This window comes from Ursus americanus, chromosome 3, assembly GCF_024610735.1.
Source record: "Ursus americanus isolate L20-20 chromosome 3, mUrsAme1.1.p, whole genome shotgun sequence".
NCBI classification, from domain to species: domain Eukaryota; kingdom Metazoa; phylum Chordata; class Mammalia; order Carnivora; family Ursidae; genus Ursus; species Ursus americanus.
Genome location: NC_142129.1, coordinates 38,266,629 through 38,290,008, shown reverse-complemented (window position 1 = coordinate 38,290,008; position 23,380 = coordinate 38,266,629). Strand labels below are relative to the sequence as shown.

General features: G+C 39.0%; 1 long non-coding RNA gene across 1 annotated transcript in view; it reads left to right on the top strand.

Moving 5' to 3' along the window:
* LOC123789061 (uncharacterized) overlaps positions 1 to 23,380 on the top strand; it is a 1,398,020-nt gene that overhangs the window by 922,204 nt on the left and 452,436 nt on the right. Inside the window, exon 12 of the long non-coding RNA XR_006778655.2 lies at positions 17,142 to 17,254. This is a non-coding gene — a long non-coding RNA (uncharacterized LOC123789061). The remainder of the gene's footprint in view (positions 1 to 17,141; positions 17,255 to 23,380) is intronic.

The following is a 23,380-nucleotide window of genomic DNA, read 5'->3' as shown; positions in this document are numbered from 1 at the left end:
GTTCCCTTTCTCACTGACTGTCTCTCTCTGTCAAATAAATAAATAAATAAAAATCTTTAAAAAAAAAAAAAAAAAAAAAAAAAAAAAAGAACTTCTTCCTGAGGGTGAGTCCAGGTCTCTTCAAAGAGGGTATGGCTACCACAGGACATCCAGTGTGCTGAGGCGAGGAAACTTGTCAGAGGGACTGGGATGGAGAAGACACCTGCCTGAGAACATAGCTGGAATTATATGACAGAAATGATCTCCCACACTGAGAGTATGGCTGAAACTGGTTTGTGCAGGCCACTGGGCCCCCCGGCTGAATAATAAAGGAAGAAGATGAGGACCTAGGCATGGAGTGCCTTTCTAGGGCTAGTGTCTTGAAATGTCTCTGGTGGCTACAATGGACAGTCTAGCATTGTGCCAGTGGGCAAAGGAGAAATGTTTAAAGGGTGTGGCTCCAGTATCACAGGTCGTTGAAAAACTCAAAATTGTTGAACACACTTGAAAATATGTGTCATATGTTGATAACATATCAAGAGTATTTTCACTTGAGTCTTTTACCTATATTTTCTTTTTACATTTGAATGATCATAATAGGGTTTTGCAAGACTTTCTAGTGAAAGAGATTTTATTCTAAATTTAGAAAATCTCTTCAAAGAACATTGCAGTGAAATTTCTTGAGTCATGAGTAACTTTAACAATGAGATAGATTCAAACTTCAAGCCTCTAATTTGAAGATACTTAACTTGTTATATCATATTTTAAAAAGTGGGCACATTTGTTTCTGTGGGCTAAGTTTTATTTCAACTAAGTTTTTTATGCCTTTAGAAGCATAATCTCTAAAACTGACAGGAATATGCATATTGGCTGTCCCATTTTCTTAATGACTTCCAGACAATAGATTGAGAACTGGAATGTTGCTTTTGATTGCTGAATGATTTTCATTGGTAAGTCAAAAAAAAAAAAAAAAAGTGGTATCATCTTTGGAGTCTGTAACTTTTTCTTAAGAATGTCCTAGGTCCCCCTTTTCGATAGAACAAATTTAGAAATTGGCACCTTTGATCATTAGGTATGATTAGGAATATTTGTTTAATACTCTGCAACCTACAAAAAAGCAAATGGTTAAAACCCTAAAATTCAACCAATCTCACCTGACCTTGCCAACCTCAAGAATTATCTGCCTAACAATCAATGTGGTAATGCATACCTACAATGGCTGGTTTCCAGAGGAATCCATCTGCCATCTTGTCACTGGCCCTTAAAAGTCTTCTATCTAAGCATTATTCGTTTAGTTCATGGATTGGACCCTTTTAAAATGTAGACATTTTAGGAATCGAAACACCAAGAAATCATCTATTTCCATTTCTTTTGTATAAATGTAACTCAGATATTTCCCTGGTAGGGAAACAAGGAGAAAGCGTGAATACACTGGCACCGATGGAGAGCTGGCAAATAGGCACTGTGCCATGGGTAAATGGTTTAAAAATTAGGTGGTGCAGGGTCCAGAAGACCAAAAACAACTTGACAAATTTATCTGTGCTTGAGATACTTTTCCAAATCCTAATACACTTCAAGTACCAATGGTGAAGATAATGACACAGCCATTTATATTGCCCCTAAAATTATGTTTTAAAATGTAGGGAGATGAGCTCAGTAGAAAACTAAAGATATTAATTTTTTTCCCTAAGATTGCTTAAACCAGCTCAAGTGTGAAAATGATCTCTGAGGCAGTGGATGTGCTGTGTGCTTGCTTTATTTAATGTCCTCTATAATGCTCCTATCTCTCTTAGGGCCTGTGGTTTCACTTTAAAGAGCTAGAAAGGCTTTGAGTATTTTCATAGTTCTTTAGAAGAAATATGGGATTTTGTTGTCTACTCAGTTTTTCTGTTGAAGCCAATGTTCCCCTTGTTTGTGTGTTTTTGTTATTTTAATTTAATCATCTTGGGGAGACACAAGGGAGAAGGCTAGAAATTATCGGCTAGACATTAAAGACAAAAAAAGTGATGGTAAAGGAAAATATAAATGTAACGTGATGCTGACTGGCCAGCGGGTTCTGCCATGTTCTTTACTGTTCAGTGACTTTTAACCACACTCCACCTTTTAGCTCCACCAACACTTAGGCATTTCACTCATTGGCACCCAGACACCCTGAGCCATTGCCCCATAGTCCAATTTGCATCCCCTCTCCAGTGTTTACCTGTTCTTTGCTTATTCCCTTAAAATCCTAAGGTCACAATTAACAAGTTCATTATCGGGCTATACTAGAAGATACCTACGCCTTATCCCTGGCCCCAAGTCATATATTTTATATTAGCTTTTGGAATCAATTCTCAGTATTTATTTTGATTAAAAAAAAAAAAAGACTTTGGATGGAAGTAGATGGTGTGTTATAAATACATGAAGTAGGACACAGCTGTCCTAGGTCAAGCAGAGGCTACAACTACCCGTTCCTTCTGTGTTCAGATCGTCTTAGTCAGCATCTTAAAATGTGTAAACGCATGGGGAAAATGTCCTGGGTGATTTAAACAGGGTAAGTTATTCTCCAGAGTCATAATTACAAAACTCAGTTTGAGAACATATTTTTGAAGGTTTTTTTTTTTTTTTTTAACTCAGATTGCCGTTTTTCTTGGGATGGGTATTTAATGCATTTGTTGTTAGCTGTCGGAAACTCGCTAACCTCAGGGGAAAAATCCTTAAAATAGCCAAGATTTTTGGAAACTAGATAGAGAAGAAAGCAGACTTGATTGCTCAATATAAGACTAAATAAAAAAAGGATGTTATCAGCAATTAACTACAAAGCTTGATTCTAAAGGAAAAAAAAAGGAATCAAAGTGGAAACATTTTTAAAGAGATGAAAACACCACTGGCAGCTCCACAGGGTGTGGAATTTCTAAGAGGCCGTAATCAATTCACATTTTCTTATATCTAGGCAATATTCAGCTTTCAGTTAAGTTACGGGGATGTGGAGGATACAACTGTTGAGAACGTATTTAAACATTGGAAAAATCCAGAATGACCCCGGAGCTTTCATCTCTCTCCTTTTCCTCTTTTTCCCTCATTGTGCTTTGCAAATAAGTTATCACCATGAGCCAAAAATGGAACTGAAACATCACAATGCAAGGCTTCATTAAAAATCACACAAAATCCAATTGCTTGCAGTAATCATGACAAGACTTATGATTAACTGTTAAGTCCCTCAAAAAAAAAAAAAAAAAAAAAAAAAAAAAAAGGATGACCTAAAAGGAAATAAATGTGCTGGGTGACAATGTTGTGGGAGAAAATACCAAGTAAATAAACAAGCAGAGTCTTTTTGTATTCGAGTTATAGATGTTGCAAAGAAAAGAATGCTTGTGTGAGAAAGAAGCAATTTTTCTTATAAAAACTGGGGACGTCTCCTGTTTAACATAATCTACATGAGGTCTTCTACCAATGCATTTCCACATAACCTCAGAGTAAGGAAAGATGGGGATGGCCAAAATATGCCCAGTTAATGGAGCCAAGCATGTATCAGAGAAAACTACACAGATGAAGATTTGTGTCAGGTGTCAGGAAAAATGAAAACACCACAAGCTCTCCCTAGAAATTGGCTGAAATGTCCTTAGATACATGATGGTTTTAGGGTAGGAATTGTTGCATAGGTCTGCAATCAGACCCCTCCAGGCTACTTTATAATGACGAAAGTGTTATCGCCTTAGGATTTCGCTCATATTCCAGTGCCTACCCAGGTTTTTCCATCTGTCAGTATGAAGTCATAGTTCTAGAAGCATAATTGCATAATTACGGTTAAGAGATTCAGAAAAAAATTGGAAATTTAGTGGCATATGGCATAAATAATGTTTGGTTGTTTTTTCATTTTATTTTTTCCAAAAGTCAAAATGGTATTAGCAAATCATTATATTTACTAACCTCTTAACAAGCAGAAACAACAGAAAACAATTCTTTTCCAGTTTATCCTTTCTAGTCTGCTATCCTTACTCTTGCCTTACAATCTAGAAATGAGCCACATCTTAGTGCTTACAACTTAGGAGTGAGATCATGTACTCTTCCTCTTCCATTCACATAATATTAAAGCATTCTACCCCCTTTCAATGAAATTGAGAGGACTCTTCAGGATACGAGCCGAGCTGCCTCATGGACTGGCATACAGACGTTCGTTACAGCCGATGAGTCCAGCTGTCAAATATGGTGGTTTTGAAGTTAGAGTAGAGAAAAATTAGGCCCTGTCTTTCCACTGCAATTCATTAATGCTATTGAGCATGCAATGCCTGGCAGATTTACAGGTGGCAGAAATAAGAGATTAATTGTTTTACTTTATTTATGCCTGGAATATAACTGAGGACTAAGTAATTTGATTCCCATCAGTAATCTGTTTCCTTTTGTCATTTCCCAACACCTGTCATTCTGTTAATTCATCCCTCTGCTTATAAATGTTAGGTACTTGAAGGAAAAGCTTCTTCTTTTTTTTTTTTTTTTCCATCACTTATGATGAGGTAGTAACTTGGGAAACTTTCCTCTTTGCATTTGATTTCCCTTTAGCAGGAAGCAAAAGACATTCTAAAAGACTGCAGCTTACTACAGGAATTGTGTTTTTCTCTCCTTCAATTACATAAGATAAAGAAATGGGTATGAGTAAAAGGACACCAAAGTAAAGGAAAAAAAAAAACTAATAAACAACAGTGACTACTAACAAAACTTCACCTCCTTCAGCATCGTAGGCTTAGTTTCATTGAAAATCTAGCAGCAAGGATTGTTTAGATGTGAAGAGATATTTCTGTCCTGTTTTTCTTCTTTTCCTTATTTCAAAGGAGGTGAATTTTCTGATTTTCTCTTTTTTTCCGTATCTTTGATCAGTAGCATTTAAATATCAAAATACCGGAATGCCAATCATTATGTCTGCCAAACGTTTGTGCTCTAATCCTGCACCAGGTTCATAACGAATTGTCTCTTCCATAGCCCTGGAAGGTCAGCCTCTATACACAATATGCCCCTGCTCAGTGGTCACTGCTATGTAGTGCTGTGTATCTGTCTTTCTCCAATGGCAAAACTACCGCTATTACCAGTCTCCTACTCAGACCTCCACAGTCTTTTTAGGTGGATGAAATACCTAAGAAAGTCTTCTGTCTTCTATCCAAATCTTCTTCATGTATAGGTCATGGTCAGTGTAATTTCCTGTCTTTGAGTGTTGATTTTTTTTCCCTGTAAATAATAAGAGAAATAAGAGTAATAAATAATAATAAAGTTCAGTATCATATAGTATAAAATAGTTTTCTTATTAAATGTAAATATTCTATATTAAATATTAGTACTTTTTTTAAGATTTTATTTATTTATTTGACAGTGAGAGACAGTGAGAGAGGGAACAAAAGCAGGGGGAGTTGGAGAGGGAGAAGCAGGCTTCCCGCCAACCAGGGAGCCCAGTACGGGGGCTCGATCCCAAGATGCTGGGATTGTGACCCGAGCCGAAGGCAGACGCTCCGCAACTGAGCCACCCAGGCGCCCCAGATATTAAATACTAGTACGTTTTCTACATATTCAGAGTTTATTCCCTAAATTCTGGCCAAGGTCAAACAGAGAGCTCTAAAAATAGGCAACAAACTTGAAGGGAGATGTAGCCTACCTCTCTGCCTGTTCCTTCCTTTTCATCCCCTCAGTAACTACCAAGTTTAGGGTTTGATTTTTTTTTTTTTTTCCAGTTTTCACAAGTGGCACATGATTACATTCTTGGTGTAAAAAAATAAAAACGTACAGACACACTGAATAATCTAGTTGTCTCTCCTTAAAGGGCCTTCTTGTCCTCCCTCAGTCTAATCCCACTTCTCCCCAGAGGAGGTGACCATTGTCCACAGTTACGAAGCCAGCGCTGCCATAGAATGTCTGTGGGGGATGGGAACGTACCACATCTGAGCTGTACAATATTTCAAACATCGTTAGTATGATTAAGGACCTGATTTTGTAATTCTACTTAATTTGAATTAATTTCAGCTTATATTTATATGGACCCGTGAGTAGAAGCTCCCATTTTAGGTGGCACAGGTTCTTCTTCTGTGCCTGGGCTATGGCAGTAGACTCCTCAGTTTCCCTGTACCTAGGCTCATTTTCCTCTTCACTAGCATGGGCCTTATACACATGTGATCGTATTTCCCTGTTACAAATCCTTCAGTGGCTCCCCTTTCCCCATGATCGTCCTTTCAACCTATTTGCATGATATACACAATTCATTATGATCTGGCGTTTATGTACCTTCATCTCCTACCGTTCTTTACATTCATAAAACATGTCACACTTTCTCATGCCTTGTTGCCTTTTCACATGCTGCCCCCTCCTTCCAGGTCTTATCTATCTAACAAATTTCATCAAGACTCAAGTAATACCTCTTAATTTTTTTTTGCCCCTACTTTCCCAGTAGCTATAGGAGCTTTGCCTCTCTGGACCCCAAGATGCAACACAGAAAACCAGTAGGTACTACATAAATGCTGAGTCTATTCTCCCACTCTCTGAGAGAATGGAGAACAGCTACCTTGCTTTCCTGTGAAACCCTTTATAGTGTCACTGAGGGAAGAAAAGAAATCCAGAAGGAAGTAATTTTGCTACAGTGTAAATTTCACAGGGGCAAGAGTTAATCTTTTTTTATTCACAAACACTCTAAAGTCTTAGAACAATGCTTGGCACAGATGAAGAGCACAATAAGTAGGTGTAGAATGAATAAATTACTCAATTACAATTTCATATTTTTCATGGTTATCCTCTTTGACCATTCTCAGTCTGACAAGCAACTTCCAGGTTAAAATAATTTTTGTGAATTTATAAAATATAGAATTAAGATCAGCCATGAATCCCCAAACCTGCCCACTCTTTTACTGTTGCTGCTTTTCTCAGGCAAAGACAGTTTAGGAGAAACAACATTAAATAAACAAATCACCCAAATATCAACTCATTGAGATGGAATCCTAAGTAATACTTGTCTAAAGCACCTGTTCCCCACAGCCTAGAACCTCATTCCTGCTAAAGCCCAGCAGAGCACTTTGTCATTTTTCACTAGTCTTCCATTCTCATATAATCAGCAAATGTAATTAAAGCTCATTTGTTACCCATTAGTTAAGTACTCAGTTAAATACTTTGTTTACCATTAAACTCAGTGTCTTCCAATGCATAAGTTCACTGCTATGTTAACTGATTGGAGCCTTATCCAATGGGCTCCATTAATATTAATCTGTAGCTAACTTTCCCTTAATCTAAAAATCTATTTCCTGTCTACTGGATCTTGTTCATATCCAAACCAATTTGTATTAATTTTGGAAGTCAAATATCAGGGGGTATCATGTCAAAATGGTTAATAAAACCTTAATATAAAACATCTATTGTATTCTGTTCATAATCACAGCCTTCAATTGGGTAATGCTATTAAGTAAAAGAATATCTATTAAATATAACTCTGCCACATTACTGGCTTATTGCTCTTGATTTCATTACCCACTCTCCAGATACTTGGATATATCATCTCGATATTTTTTGTGCTATTTTGATTGAATGACCATTTATATCAATAGGTATTTTATCTTTTTAAGGTACTTGTGGTTGGTCTTTTGAATAAATGACTGTTTTAGTCAACCTTATTCTGTAAGACACAAGTCAAATAGTTGTGCCAATGTGGATATTACTTATCCAAAGTTTTGTATCAGTTTTGTCATCAGTATCTAGTTTTTTAAACTTGAAGTTTCCAGTTGTCCATTTGTAATTTACTCTCCTGTTGGACATAGTGAAAACAAAAAATGCACTGTTTGAGATACTTAAGGAATATTAGTTGAAAGTTTTTCATTGTCATTTTTACCGGGGCACCTGGGTGGCTCTGTCAGTTAAGTGTCCGACTCTTGGTTTCAGCTCAGGTCACGATCTCATGAGTCATGAGATCGAGCTCTGTATTGGGCCCCACACTCAGTGGGGAGTCTGCTTGAGATTATCTCCCTCTGCCCCAGCCCCCCACACATGCACGCACACTCCCTCTCTCTCTCAAATAAGTAAATAAATCTTTAAAAAAAGATATCATTTTTATTAAAACAGTTTATAACCTGATAACAAAACACTTCAATTTCAATGTTCGTTTTTACTCCCTGAAAATTTTTCTTTCTAGTATACGGAGAGAGCTTGTTCTTTTTTGTTCATACCCATATTCACTATAGATTTTTCTTCAGAGATACACCCAAATTAGACTTTCATAAGCCCATCTTAAATCTTTCCTATTTTGTTGATGCTTGTCATTTCCAAAAGAAACTACAGACATTTTAATTATAACATCATAATACAGTCTCATTCATTAGTGAAGATTAATATCCTTTCTCAATGCTCAATGTCCATTATTTTTTAATTATCTCAAATGTGGATTGTACCGGGAGTTTCTCATTAGCACAAATTCATATTTTCTTTATCATTGTTTTGCAGTTCACTGAGAGCCCACCAGTGATGAATATAGGAGTGTATTTAGTTTCTAAGAGCTGTCTGAAGGTTGAGATTGGATGGGAATCTTATTTTTTTTTTAATATTTTATTTATTTATTTGACAGAGAGCACAAGCAGGGGTAGCAGGAGAGGGAGAAGCAGGCTCCCTGCTCAGCAGGGAGCCCGATGGGGGGCTTGCTCCCAGGACCCCGGGATCATGACCTGAGCTGAAGGCAGACACTTAACTGACTGAACCACCCAGGCGCCCCGAGTCTTATTTTATAACCACATGTTATTTGTGGAACTCTCCTTTAACTTGATCCTGGTACTTTGAGTTGAAATCCTTTGAGGCATTAGGGGAAATTCTTCTTACTCCTGTATTTCCTTAGATGGACTTAATATCCACCAAAAGAAAAGTCTTTATTAAAATACAAAACTAGGGGAGGGGAGCTTTGGTGGCTCAGAGGGTTAAGTGCTGCTTTCTGCTCCGATCGTGATCCCGGGGTCCTGGAATCGAGCCCTACATTGAGCTCCCTGCTAGGGTAGAGCTGCTTCTCCCTCTCCTTCTGCGGCTTCCCCTACTTGTGCATGCGCTCTCTCTCTCTCTCTGTTAAATGAATAAATAAAACATTCCTTAAAAAATAAAAATAAAGTACAAAACTAGGGGAATCTGGGTTGTACTATTTGATTCTAAGAGAGTATAGCAAGCCAAAATGTAAATTTGTTACATAAATTCCTATCTTCATGGATATAATGAAGAAATTGCCTCTAAAACTCAACCCTCTTACATGTGAATTCACATTAGTGAAATAAAAATTGGTTTATAAAGTAACAGAGGTAGGGAATGAGGCAATGTATAAAACTGTAAATAAGAAACTGAAAATCCTTTGAAATTATACAACCCAAGGGTGAACAATATTAACATTTTTCATAGTTCCTGGTGTCCTTCAATACATGTATATCCCTTTAGCCATTTATTCAACAAGCATTTATTGTGCCCTTCTAAGATCTAGCCATGATTCTAGGCCTAGAGATGTGGAGAAAATATTGAACCTCTACTTTGCGCAGCTAATTCTGGTGCAGGAGATTGCAAACAAAGAAATACACAGCAACATTTTAGGTATGCCTAAGTTCTGTGAGGGAAAATAAAGCAGGGTAAGGGAATAAGGAATGACTGGAGGTGGGATCTGTCCCAGGTAGGGTGATCAGGGAAAGCCTCTCTGGGGAGGAGACTTTGGAGCAGAGCCCTCGGCTGAGGGCAGAGACATGAGTTATCTGAGGATAAACAGGTCGGGAAGAGGGCTCCACGGCAGAAATGTATGTGGCAAGTTGGAAGGACTGTATAAGGTCCTGTGAGGATAGATGAAAGGGATAGCAATGACACCGGATCGGTAGGAAGGCAGGTACCTCATAGGCCAAGGTACAGAGGAGAGTTTTTATTATGAGTGTGATTGAAACCCTTGAAGTTTTGAGCAGGGAAGTGATGTGATTTGCTTTAGATTAGAAAAAAAAAAAAACACTCTGGAGAGTGTGGAAAGAATAGATTACAAGCACAAGTGGATACGGGGAGAGTCACACAATTCCAAAATGCTGCATAAAGATGATCAGAATAAATCTGAATTTTTTTCACTTAACAGTATGTCATGGACCATTTACATGCTGTATGGACCCAGTCAGGCTTGGCCAGGATTCCTCAACAGTGACACCACTGACATTTTTGGCCAAACAGTTCTCTGTATGGGAGGCTGTCCTGTCCATGCTTAGAAGCATGCCTGGCCTCTACCCACTAGATGCTAGTGGCTTTCCCTTCCCAGTTGTGACAACCAAAAATGCCTCCAGACATGGCCAAATATCTCCAGTAACGCCAAAATCATCCCTGATTGAGTACTGCTGGGATAGACAATACTGTAGTAACAAAACCCTCCAAATTTCAGTAGTTTAACAATGTATACTTATTTCTCACTCAAAATTGGCAGGAGTCTAGACATTCTCAAGGGGAGCTTCCTTCTAAGCTGTGGGATCCAAGCAGCTTGTATCATGTAGAAATACCACCTAGTTTTCAGGTAACATTTACAGGGAAGAGAGAACTGTGTCTCAATGCTTCCGTGCCAGAGTGACTCATGTCACTTTTGCTCACAGTCTGTTGGCTAAAACTCCTAACACAACTTCTTTTAACTGCAAAGGGGTTAGGGGAAGTAGGGGAGCACATGGGTATTTGGTGACAATTAAATGTTTTTGCTTCACCTCTAGGTACCAAATTTCCCTGGTCTAGAGAAATTCTGGAATTCTACTGGCAAGTACTATGAAAGCCTTTGTCCTAGGGAGAGAGCTGGTGATTAGGCTCCAAAGTTGTTCTTGAATCTGAGGGTTCAGGCTCCACTTATCATGAGGGACTTTTTGTTTCATTTTTTTTGTTGTTGTTGTTGTTTCTCCTTTCTGTCCTTCTCGGGCGCATTTAAAATGAGGCTTAGGTTTTGCTCTCCTCAGTGGCTGCATAGCTTTGTCAGTCTAATTTCTGACCTTGGAGAACTGTGGAGCCAAGGGTTGTTTTAAGTACTGAACAATCACAGACTTTTAAAGGCAAAAATTTATGGGGGTTTTGGCAGTATGACTCTCTCATAATCTTAAAAGGCTTCCTATCTTTCCGATTATTCTCATTTCCATGTGCCAGTAAGCTCATCTATAATTCTTTTCTAGGCATAGACCTTCCATCTGTTTTATTTCTTTCCTTTCTTGCCTTCAAAGGTCTTTGTCTCTCAATTTAATGGTATATAATATGAGATTAGAAACTAGGAATGTCATACCTATTACATTTCAATATTTAGATTTATTTGTATTCTAAAAATAGGCATAAAGTTTCTGAGGCAGGGACACATTATTACTCATAGCAATAACTGCATTAGTTCATTTTGTCTCAATTTTTCCCCCTTTCTTGGGTCATGTGATGAAAGCCCGATAGATGTGACCTTACATGTACCTGGCTCTCTACTCCAAGTGAGGAGTCCCCATAATATGAATTGGAGCATTTATATAGGAGAACAAATGTTTCTCTTCTCCTTGGAGAGGGAATGCAATCTTTACTCCCTTGTGTAAACAAATCCTCCTCGGGAAGAGAAGGCAAAACCTCCTTGGTTCTTACCCTCTGGCATGTATGGAAACATCTGGAGGTGTGGGAATGGGATTAGGCAGGCCTCTCTCCAGTTTATAACCCCCATAATGTCTCCGTGGCCCCAGTTGCATTCCCCTTTGATAGATAACACATACCTCTGGGGAGGTGAATCTCAAATCCTCCCTGAGGTAGATCGTTTATTCAGTTATCTTTGTACTTCCAAGGCTTGTCCTTAACCCAAGTTGCAGTAAAATATGTTTCAAAAACCTTAACATGAAAATATTCACTTTCTGACAATGCCCTTAACCTAATTTGAGGCCTGAAATTTTGCAGTCTGCTGATACGTTTTACTGAGTGTTTTTCACACAAAGTCCTTTTTTGCAACTTAACCAAAATAATAGCTTTTTATTGAAAGGACAGTTCAGTTACAGATATCAAAAGCTATTTATATTTTTCAAGAAATAATAGGAGAAAAGGTTTGTGGAATGATAGTTTAAACTTCTAAAGGGTTATTGTACTTCCACTGTGTATTATGCCATACTGGTGGTATTTATGTAGAGAATCTTGATAAATGTACTCTAGTTATGGCATTATTTACTATATTAATTTTATGGTCATGGTTATGTTGGCTTAACAAGAAAGTCCAGTATCTCTGTATTTTCAGACAAATCCTTTCTATCTCAGGGAAAGTTTGTATATATGCTTAATGTATATAGTCTGATTATTAAAATTATTCAACTGCTTTTTCAATAGCTTTGAATAGGTCTACTCCACAGTGACTGAACTTATTAATAAAAAAATATTCTGTAATCTTTTCTATAAAATGTTTGGTATCACATCTGAAACATGATTTATAACATAAGATTATATCTAAGAGAAAAGGTTTATTTCTCCATAATATCATATTTGATAAGTTTTGCCCTGATATGAATTCTTTGATATATAATAAGTTTTGATTTATTGTTGAACACTTGCACACTTTCAGATGTTCATAACATTCCATTCCTATTTTTGTTTTCTCTCTTTTGTTCATGAGTGCTTGCATTTTGGTTCTTGAATTTGTAGGGGTTATCCCAGGTATGACTGAACTCCTCTGGGCCTGGAGCCTACCACCCCCTCTCTTCTCATATCCAGGATCATCCTTCACTGTGAGAGGCATTTTCTGAGGGTGTGTGGCATTTCGTGTACAACGAGGCTCCTTCCTATGCCCACCTCTTGGGTAGTGTACTAGCTGAAGTGTTTACACACTTGCTCATCAACAGAGGACAAATCGGAGGAACAGGCTCATGCAGGCCCTCAAATTGGCCCCTGGGCTATTTGGACAGGAAGTTATGAGATCTGAGGTACAAGGAGCATGTTTAAGCAGGGATGCCATAGGGTCCTTCTTTTGGTTCTGGACTTAGTGCCCCTGTGGAGAGATATGGCTTAAAGAGTGCCAAAATGGGCCTTTCAAATTGTGACACTTGAGAAAGCAATACCAGTCTTACAGGTCTAAAGATATTGGTGTGAGTGTTCTGATAAATAGTGACATGGAAATTTTTGCTGAAGGCATTCCCACATTTAATACTTATATCACTTTTCTTCCCTGTGTGTGTTCCCTTACATAAAGTGACATATGTGTTCAAATGAATTATTATATTCCTATAGTTTCTCGGTATGTAATAAAAATTGAGGACTGACTGCTGGCAGGTTTTTCCATATATATCTTACATTCATAAGGTTTCTCCAATGGGTGTTTGCTAGTTTGTAGTGAGATGGGATTTCAAATGGAAAATTCTCGGGACTTTGGGAATTGGTTAAAAAGGTATTGAGGGGCCTAAAAGAAACCAAAAGGGAATAGTGACATACCACAGAGATAATACGTGGGAGGAAGCTGTCAACTCTAGGACTGGGAAACAATAGGAAGAAGCTGAGGGTGGATACCATGAGTTAGAAGCATGAAGGAGAAGCCTGGCACACCTGAGGAGGAGACACTTTGGCTGCTGCTGATATATCTGATGGACTATGATCAAGCCGGTCCTGGGAATGCCAAGAGAAATCAAGGGCTGTGAACTAACTATTGCTTCTAAGGTGAAGAACCATGGTTGGCATGATGCTGACAGGAATAGGGGCCATTTAGAACGGAGCACATCCCTTTTCTGTCCTCTTACTTTAAAGTGTCCTTTTAATTGAAGTTCCCCCTATTGGTGGAAGTTGTAGGTGCAACATCAAATAGCAAAGTGCAACAGAAACAACCTGTCAAAAGGTACTGGCCAGTCCTCCAGCCACACTAAGGAAGAAGGGTAGTTTTGTTCTCTGATGTTGACAGATTAAGTACCCAATAGTAGCAATAAAAGGATTGGATGAGGGGAAGTCCATTTTTTGACCCATGCAGAGTAGTCTCTTAGACACTTTTTATGTGAATCTATGGATAAGACTGACAGGCAGGAATAGATCATGCTGTCCTTTCCATCTGATATTTGAAACTGTCCTCTACAGTGAATGCCCACTGATGAACATTAACATGGATACAAAGATCTTCACACTCTGTGCACATTGCAAAAGTTCATTTGCACATCTTTTCTCCAGATCATCTTCTCACCAATATTCCAATTGCTTCCATGTCCCTCTTGATCCAGTCAAACCATTAGCCACTGCCAATGTATTAGGAGCTATCTCTTGGTCCAGAAAAACTGGAAAATTAAATGTATGGTCTGAAATTCTTCTCTTGGGAGAAGTTCTCTTCAGTACTATTTTTCAAGAACATTCCTGAATAAAACAGTGGTGCTACAAAAGGCCACTACCTGTTGGTTCCAGGAATATAGTGCAGAACCATTTATAAAAGTCTGAGTTTTTTTTTTTTTTTCCCCTCCTCAACTTGTAAATGGAATTTTCCGTGAAGAAATAGATGTGGCATGAGGGAGAAGAGACAATGCAGGAGGAGTTGTCAAAAAAATAATTTTCTGTGTAAGAGAACCATGGAGTCATGCTTGATTCCCAATCCCTGTGTATCTGCACTGCATTTCTCCAATTGGAATTTGCCAGAACTGTTTATAATATTCCCATTTTTCTTAGACACACTAAGCATCATTGGATCTGATGTGTCGATAGGGTCAAGTAGAAGACTGCCTTGCATTAAAAACTGGGCCAGCTCCAGGCTCCTCTTTTGCTGTGGGTCCCTCTGAAAACTTTTAACTTTATGGGTTCCCATAAATTAGTAAGAATAGCACACTCCAAAGTGGTATACATTGTCTCAAGAATTCAGAGACCTCCAACCACTGTACTTGTTTTTTAATAGTAAAAAGTGAAAATGGAGTCATATATCTTAAACTTCGGAGGGCATGTCACAACAACTAGATCCCAGAAACATGACTACCATGATGAGCCCTTGAATTTTCTAAGATTTCTCTCTCTCATCTTTTGGCTCCTATGTATCTTATTAAATCATCCAAGACAAGCCCTGCTTCCTGCTCATCTGGTCCGGTTTTCATGGTGTCATCAATGTAGCGGAAGAAATGTCCTATTCTGTAGGATTTCACTGTGATGCAAACCTAAGCAGACCGGAGTTTGGTAGAGAAATGAAGAGTTAATTTGGTTCTAAACAATGTTCAACTATGTTAGGTAAAAGCTGACTTCTCTTCATGTTTTTTCACAATTGTTAAAGAGGGGGAAAAAGCAATTGTCCTATCAATAGCTGTGTAGCAGGTACACGCACCTGTTGGGGTTAACGTAGAGCATGAAATCGGCCATAATTCCTGGCTTGCCACAATGTAACAAGGAGGCCGCTGAGGGCAGGGAAGGTTTCGGAGAAGGGCGTATGCTTTCGGAATGACGAGGCCAACGAGGCCTACGTGACCACTCTGCCATTGGAATGCGGGGGCGGGGGTGGGGAGTTGCATATTGTATCTTTCCCGTAAACAGATCCTGGCAGTTTCAGGAAGACCCCATGTCACACAGCAGTGCACGGAAAACAGTGATACGGTTTTGTGATTATCTTGAAGGACCAATAAAAGTGGGAGCAAAGAAGAGCAAAGGGTCCTTGACTCTGAGCGTTGAGCCCCTTGCCCTCTCTCTTTCATGGCAAAATTTGGAGTGATCTTTCATCCCACAGTACAGGGATTGCTGGCCATTCCCCGCTCGCACCCCTCAGCGAAAGCATGCTGAGCCTCTCGACATTCGCTTGCTCAGGTCTGGCCCTGTGGGCCCACGTGTGGGCAGGGAAGCCCGTGGCAGGGAGGGGCCAGGACCTCTTCTCGCACAGCTTCAGCACGAGGCTGTGGGAGCAGCTCACCCACTTTCGTGTGTTGGAGTGGACAGACTTGGACTCGCTCTTCCCGTGGGAAGAGGTCACGCCACGCCTGCACCACCTCGCCACGGCCACGTGCCACCGCTGTGACTTTGTGTGGGTGTCCACCTCTCCTCCGAGGTACTTCCACACAACTTCCACTGGCCTTGCCCGGTGCTTAGCCAGGATGACCGACCAGCAGCTCGTCAGCTCCAAACTCCAAACACTGACAGTAACTTCGCATTACTTGTAGAAGCAGGATCAAGGAAGAAATGGAGGCTTTTCTGGAAAAGTTCTAGCAGAGTGGCAGAAGTGAGGATTTGTAACTCACGTACAATATGTATTTAAATCAATGGATTAAATTCCGGGGGGGCAGAAAAGTGAAGTTGACACGTCTGGAAATGAGAAGACCGTAGTGGTTCTGAAACGGAGACAGCATTCAGTGAACACCAACATCGACTTCCTCACCAGCCTCAAGTCCCCAGTCCTGGACTGCCCCAGCCTGCCGTGCTTGCTCAGGGACAGCCTCCTCTGCCTCTGACAGAATGTTGGCTGTACTCGACTTAAACTCTGGGTATATCCGGGCAGAAGATCACCTACACGTCGGTGTACTATTAGTCATCCTTAAAAAAGGAAAAAGTAGAAGGCACTAGGCGAGGTATATTCTGGACTGCTGGGGGGAGAGAGAGGAATATGGTGCAGTGTAGCCTGGGAGTCCTCCCCAGCAAGGCGTCTGACTCTGCCCCAGGAAGCCGCAGGGCCTCGGAGGCCCCGCCAGGCTGTGAGGAGCCAGGGCACAGAAGAAGCTGAGCTGGTCCACGGCTCTCAGACATGAGCATTCACACACTTGGAACTCCCTCGTGCCACTTGTTCTGCTGCCTTCCGTGGCTTCATGCATCTGCACCGTCCAGATTCTGGAAGAAGATGTAGAGAAACTGGCTCAGAGCAGGTATCAGAGGCTTTGATAATTTGTTCTTGTAAATACACTGTTCTACACTAGCAGCTGAAATCGGTGTGCGCCTGATTAAGTTTATGGCAGAGCGTAGTTACTTACAGAGATCCACCTGCTTTCTCCTGGTGGCTCTTGTCTCTGGTTTCCCTAGGTGTTTGCTGTAGGGAGAGGAGGTTCTGTGCGAGTCGGTTTAATCCTGCCTTTCATGATAATGGCCCGTATTCCGTGAGGTAGGGAGCCAGTGTCTGCCAGCCGTTAAGTAGATCTACTTCAACTATGCATCTGGGAAATGGGGCTATAATCACAGGCTGGGGCCTCGGGCCCACCGAGTTCATTGTGGTGCAGACTTGAATGAAAACACCGTTTATCAAATTATCACTATATGCTCATTTTGACTTGCAGAATTTTGTGGCATTTTGAGGCCCGCAAGAATGAATGCCAGTTTTGAGCCTGTACATTTTTAAAGGCGTGGCTGTCTCATCTTTCTCACGTGCCAGTCACCAAAGAAAATGGCGGTAAGTACCTTCGGGAAGACTAGGAGAAAGGTTTACAGTATGTGTGGCAGTTACTCAGGTCATTCTTCCAGGGGAACTAGCTTTCCCATCAATCAAGCACTTTGGGTCTGTGAACTCTTGAATCTATAAACTACTGGTTAAGCAGCTATGACTTCAGCTGTGGTTTCTCAAGTCTGGTCACTAGACCTATTTTTTTTTCCTGTTACATAGATAAAGTAATGTCTTAGGGCTGTCTAACAAAATACCTGGGTAGTTTATAAACAAATTTATTTCTCACTGTTCTGGAGGCTGTTCTTGGGCCTCTTTTATAAAGGCATTAATGTCATTCATGAGGGTTTCAGCCTCGTGACCTAATCACCAAAGGCCCCACCTCCTATATCATCACATTGGGTATTAGGATTTCAACATAGGTATTTTGGAGAGAGACAAACATTCAGACCATAGCAGGTAATATTTAGTAGGCTGCTCATATATTTTATTTCTAAAGACGCTATGATTGATTAGACACTGGTCAAAAACTAAAAGCCAAAAAACCCATATTCTTAGCATTCAGATTATGACTTCATGCCAATGTCCAATTACAATAATTACCACTACCTTCTCACTGAAAGTTAAGCAGTGCCACTTGTTCATTAATATTCTGGGAATACATTTTTTTTTTTTTTGCTTTGAAATCAGAATGTTCAAAATCCAAGGATGTCATTTTCTTTCTGCAAACTCTGTAGTACAGAGGTATCTCTCCCTCATCAGTGTTTTTAAATAATTATGTAACAGAAACATGCAACACCCTTCAGTATCTCAAAGCACTTGAATCGGCAGACCCTCACAATCAGTCACAGATGATCATTAATTAATTATGATACCCTGGAGCAGCATGGATTACTAGCGTCCTAGTGCCATAAGCAAGGATCCCACTCTGTTTTCAAAACCAAGGACAAAAATAATTGTCCTAAGATTTCATTTTGAGGGCTTGCTTCCCGTATCTTCCTTGGTACTAATTCTATCTTGATATCACTTTTCTTGTAATACTTGCCAAACACCATCAATTAGCATGCTAATAACACATGCTATTAAGTTCATTCAGTCGTCATAGTCATTGTCCCAGAGCTAGAAGTTCATTAGGTATAGAGTCTCTTTGAAGTTATCGAGTCTTCAATTTTATCAAATGTTTTGCTGCTTCATAACATGAATATAATATTTCACTGGTCTCTGGAAATGTTTTCTTACTACCTTCCACTTGATGACTAAGCCAATGCCATATATGTATGTTTTTACAACAGTATCCCACTTTTGCTGGAAATGCTTTTGTTAAGGTAGGCTAGTCTCTATGATTGTAATTAATAAATTAATAAATTGCCAAATCTCCTAACAACACACTTGTTTGTTTTTTGATCTCGTAAAGTCTGTTGTGGCTCCAGTAGCTATCTTCCAATTAGTGGCTCTATGTTTCAGCCAACATTTGCTTTGCAGATAAGCTATTTAGAAATATAGTTTCTAGGTCAGGGTAGAGGGGAGATGAATGTTCACACACTGGCTCTTAAGTACTTCAACATGGACATGTCACCCATCACCTCTGCTCAACACTCATTATTCCTTAATAGTCACATGCCCTGGCTTAACTGAAAGAGTGTTCAGAAATGTGGGGGGAGGGCACACGTGGCTGCAAGGGGAACAGTAAATTCAGAGGCTCAAATCAACAATGATATTCTTGATCATTTTAATATGGAGCTTCGGTAACTCAGGATAGTTCTTAATTGATAGACATTTAGATTGTTTCCAAACTTCTGATATTAAAAAATGCTTCTCTGAACTTTCTTGCTTAAAATTCTGTGTGTACTTCTTCACGTATCTCCTTAAGATATATTTCTAGTAATGGAATTTCCAGAAAAAAAAGGCCCCTTATTTCCTTACTGATACTGTGTGGGATAGATATTCTTCATGCTGTCTCTAATGCTGGGTATTTTCAGTCTTTTCATATTTGCTGATCTGGAAGAGAAGAAATGATATTTTTTATTTATACTTATTTAATTACAAATGAATTTAAACATGTGCGGTTGTATTGATGTGGCTTTTGGATTTCCTTACTCTTAAATTTCTAGTGATGTCCTTTGCCCGGGTGTCTGTTTTTAAATGAGAATCTTTGTTAGATTCTTTCACTTGGCTCATATGATGTGCCCCTGATGCTATAGTGAAAGAATCATGCTTGCAGCCAGACTCTTTTGTTTTCTTATGTGCATCTTTTATGAGCATTTGGAGGCACTGGTTCTGCAACGGATTGTCATTAGAATTTTGTCTTAGTTTTACTCTGCCTACTCTTCCCAGGTAGGTGAGAAAAAATTAACTATACTCAGATTAGCCATGGTCTTAAAGACTAGTATAGTTATATGGATTATGGGATAAAATAACCCTGTGCTCTGTAAGGTATGTAGGAATGACCTGTAGGGGTTTTGTTGGTTTGTTTCTTTTGTTGTTGTTAATCTTTTTTTATTTTTCAGCTAAATTTAAAATGTTTTTAGGACGTACAATCTGTCTCTGATACTAGAAAAAAAAAACTGTGTTATTTCAATTTTTTTATCTGTGTCTTTTGCTGACAGTTATTAATATTAAAGGGTCCATGGAAATCTAAAAATTTATCACAGATGGAAGTCTATTCTGTTTTCATGATTTAACCTTTACCTATGAAACATAAAAGTGAACTTCTTTAAATAAGACTGTTTTCTTTTAAAAATAAGTCTGTTTTCTGCTTTAGATAGTTTTCACAGTTTTGCAGTTCAACAATTAACTCGCCAGATTAGTTTACTGAAAGTACCTTCATGGTAAACCACACAGTGTTGTGAATGCAACATTGAAGAGATGACTTATAATTTAGCAAGTATATTGTATCAGAGTTTTGATAAAGAACTGATCTGGTCAATTTCATTCAAAATTATGAGACTTCTTGCTCACTGACCAAATAGATATGATAGAATAATGGCTGATGGTTGATGCCAGTCACATACACAGGTGTCTTCAGCCATCATTCTGTTTCCAAAAGAACCAGCTATAGCTTGTTAACTCAGGGAATGGTTCTCTCTGTGCATTCCAGTTCACTTTAATATATGTATCTTGCTGAGGAGAAAATGTTTTCTCTTTAAGATTATATTGTGGTCTGACATGTATTTACTTCCATTATTTAAAAACAACATGGGCTTGATTTCTTTGGCAAAGCCAAAGAAGAAATGTTGTAGGGTTTGATGTAGCTTCCTCATATGTATTATACTCTGATTTGTATAAAGGTCAATCTAATTCTACTATAAATCCCCTGAGATATTGCATTTTAGCAATTCAAGTGAGTAGACACAGATTTTCTATGGCTCATTTAGGTACCTCAATTTCAAATATTAGCAACTAGATAGTATCATCCATCTACTTTTCCTCTACGCTTACAAATAATGCCTGTGATACTCTCACAAAATATTTTTTCTTATGGTATAGATTTACCTCCCTTATGTATTATACTTATTTTTGCCAGACCTAATTTTGATGGATTCCTTCTTATGTTTAAACACATATGGTGCTATTTTGTCACATATTTTTTACCAAGTATAACAGATGACTAAATTGGACAACTTATATTTAGGGAAAATGACATTTTCATGTTGTACACTGTAAAACACATATTGGTGGCCTGTGGGAACTTTGGATAAAACATCTTGAGAAAAATTACATGATTCCTTTAGTCTAGGGGAGGAAGTAAACTCTGTGTGTGTGTGTGTGTGTGTGTGTGTGTGTGTGTGTGAGAGAGAGAGAGAGAGAGAAAGAACGCGTGCGCACGAGAGCAAGAGACCAGATGATCTTTAAGATATTTTCAAGTACTAAAACTGCATAATTCCATTATAGTATAGTTTTCTGATATCCAGTCCTTCCTAGTGTTGGACCAAGTCCTCTTCCTGTGGGGCTCATTTACTGGTGATCACTCACAGAAAAGCCTCCAGATAGAAATTGTAGGCTTTCTTAGAAACAGAGACCAGAACAGCCTCACTAAGATTCCCTTTACACTTCATTCTCTTTCCTATAAGAGGTGCTGTCATCTTAGGAGAAGTCTGTAGGGTAGAAACTTGATAATTGGTTATATTACGATGAGCCAAAGAGATGTGTTTTCTCAAGTGCAGATTCTCAGGCACAAGGCATTTGGTATGTTTCCAGCTCCCAAGAATGGCATGCAGTTTGGGAAAGAGTATAAAGGGAACCCGTGAGTCAGTACTGTGGGGAGTGTGTGTGTGTGTGATTATACATATATATACACACACACGGAGAGAGAGAGATGTGCTTCCTACTGAAAGAATATAAACCTTTTTTCATGTGTCCATGGAAATTTTACTAGAGTATATGTCATCATCTTTGTTATAAAGTAAATCATAACAAAATTTTTAAAGCAGAGATCGTCTATGTGGCATTTCTATAATTCAATAAACTTATAAAATGTATTATACGTAAAAATGAAATACGTGTTTCTCTTTGCTCACTTCTGAAGACGTTAGAATAGCAGAAGAAATTAAAACATGAAGTCTCAAGGGAGGAAAGAGAGCCAAAAAGTTTTAGTAGTAAAATAGATATTTACAGCTACAGAAGTAATAAATGAAAAGTGTATACTTAGAAACAAATTGAAAAAAATTGAAAAAAGTAAACTACCCATAAAAATATTTGTACAGAGACAGGGCAAAGTGATCAGAGATGTAAGAAAAGGTAAACATCTTGAGAAAAATTATCATATCCAAGTTAGTATGATTGAAACAAGATAATGTGAAACTGAAGGAAAAACAGCTAGGTTAAGAAGGCAATGGAAAAGAAATTTTGGAAATTTAACTCCTTATAGAGCTATTGCAGACACAAAAATAAGAATATATATTTTCTCTTTCTGCGAGACCAAGGCAGGGATTTGTTAGGATAGCTGACTGTGTTAACCAAAGGGTGAAGACATAGTTTAATAAAAGATACTGCATCTCGGGAATTGAGCCATGGGAGATAGCTGTGGAGAGACAATGTGGGGCCTAGAGGTCCTGGCCCCATTGCAAAGCTCTACCCAAATCGTAAGGCCCTGTCGGAACAGACCTTTGATTGCCTTCTTCAACAGCACATGGGAGAAACATGCAATTTCTGGCACAATAAAGCAAAGTCTATTAAGGCATGTTACTGATATTTAATAATTGTGATAGAAAATATTAGAAACTGAGTCACTGGCATTTACAGGCAGGTATTAAAGATTTTTCTAGAACTTTTCTTACTAACATTGGAAGAAAAAGATGAGCGACTGACACAGAAGATACAGGTTTTTTTTTTTTTTTAATGTGTTATTTACATATTAGAGTGTGAGTGAGTTGGGGGAGGGGCAGAGAGAATCCTCAAGCAGACTCCACTGAACCCAGAGCTGGATACAGAACTTGATGCCAGGACCCTGAGATCCTGACCTGAGCTGAAATCAAGAGTCAGATACTTAACTGATGGAGACACCCAGGCGCCCCAGAAGATGCACTTCTTTATTGAATTTAGGACAAATCAAAACTCATGTCAAGGGAGAAAATTAAGCAGGATGTTTACTATGCTATCTCAAGAAAAATAAATCCTGAGACTAAGAATAAAAGCAGTTACTATCAGAGCTGGGTTTTTGTGACAGAGCCCCTGAGCATCATGTGGGGGACCCAGGCCTTTGCAGTAAGGCTAAGTACCTCCCAAATCATTCTGGGAATCTACAGTTGGCATCTTGTGTTTCGAGAATTAGTTTTCTTGTTTGCCATTCTGTCTTTTGCCTCTCTTCTGCTCCTACTTACTGCAGACACCCACCCAAGTACTGGGAGTACTGCTGGTTCTAGGCACTGAGGTCTCTGTCCAGGTCACTGCTCAGATGTAATGATACCGCAACAAAGCACTAACTTTGTTAGTAACATAGTTCCTATGTTCCAGGAGTGATCCTAAGCATTTCTCGTCCAACATCTGATTTAATCCTCATGTTCTAGGATAGCCTGTATCCTCTTATTCAGGGCCTTGTAGGTGCGTGGGATATAATTGCAGTTTAGAAGATAAATTTACAAGAAGAAAGAAAGCTTGATCTGATGCAGAGTTGTTTTTAGGGTGTAATGTGTTGGTTTT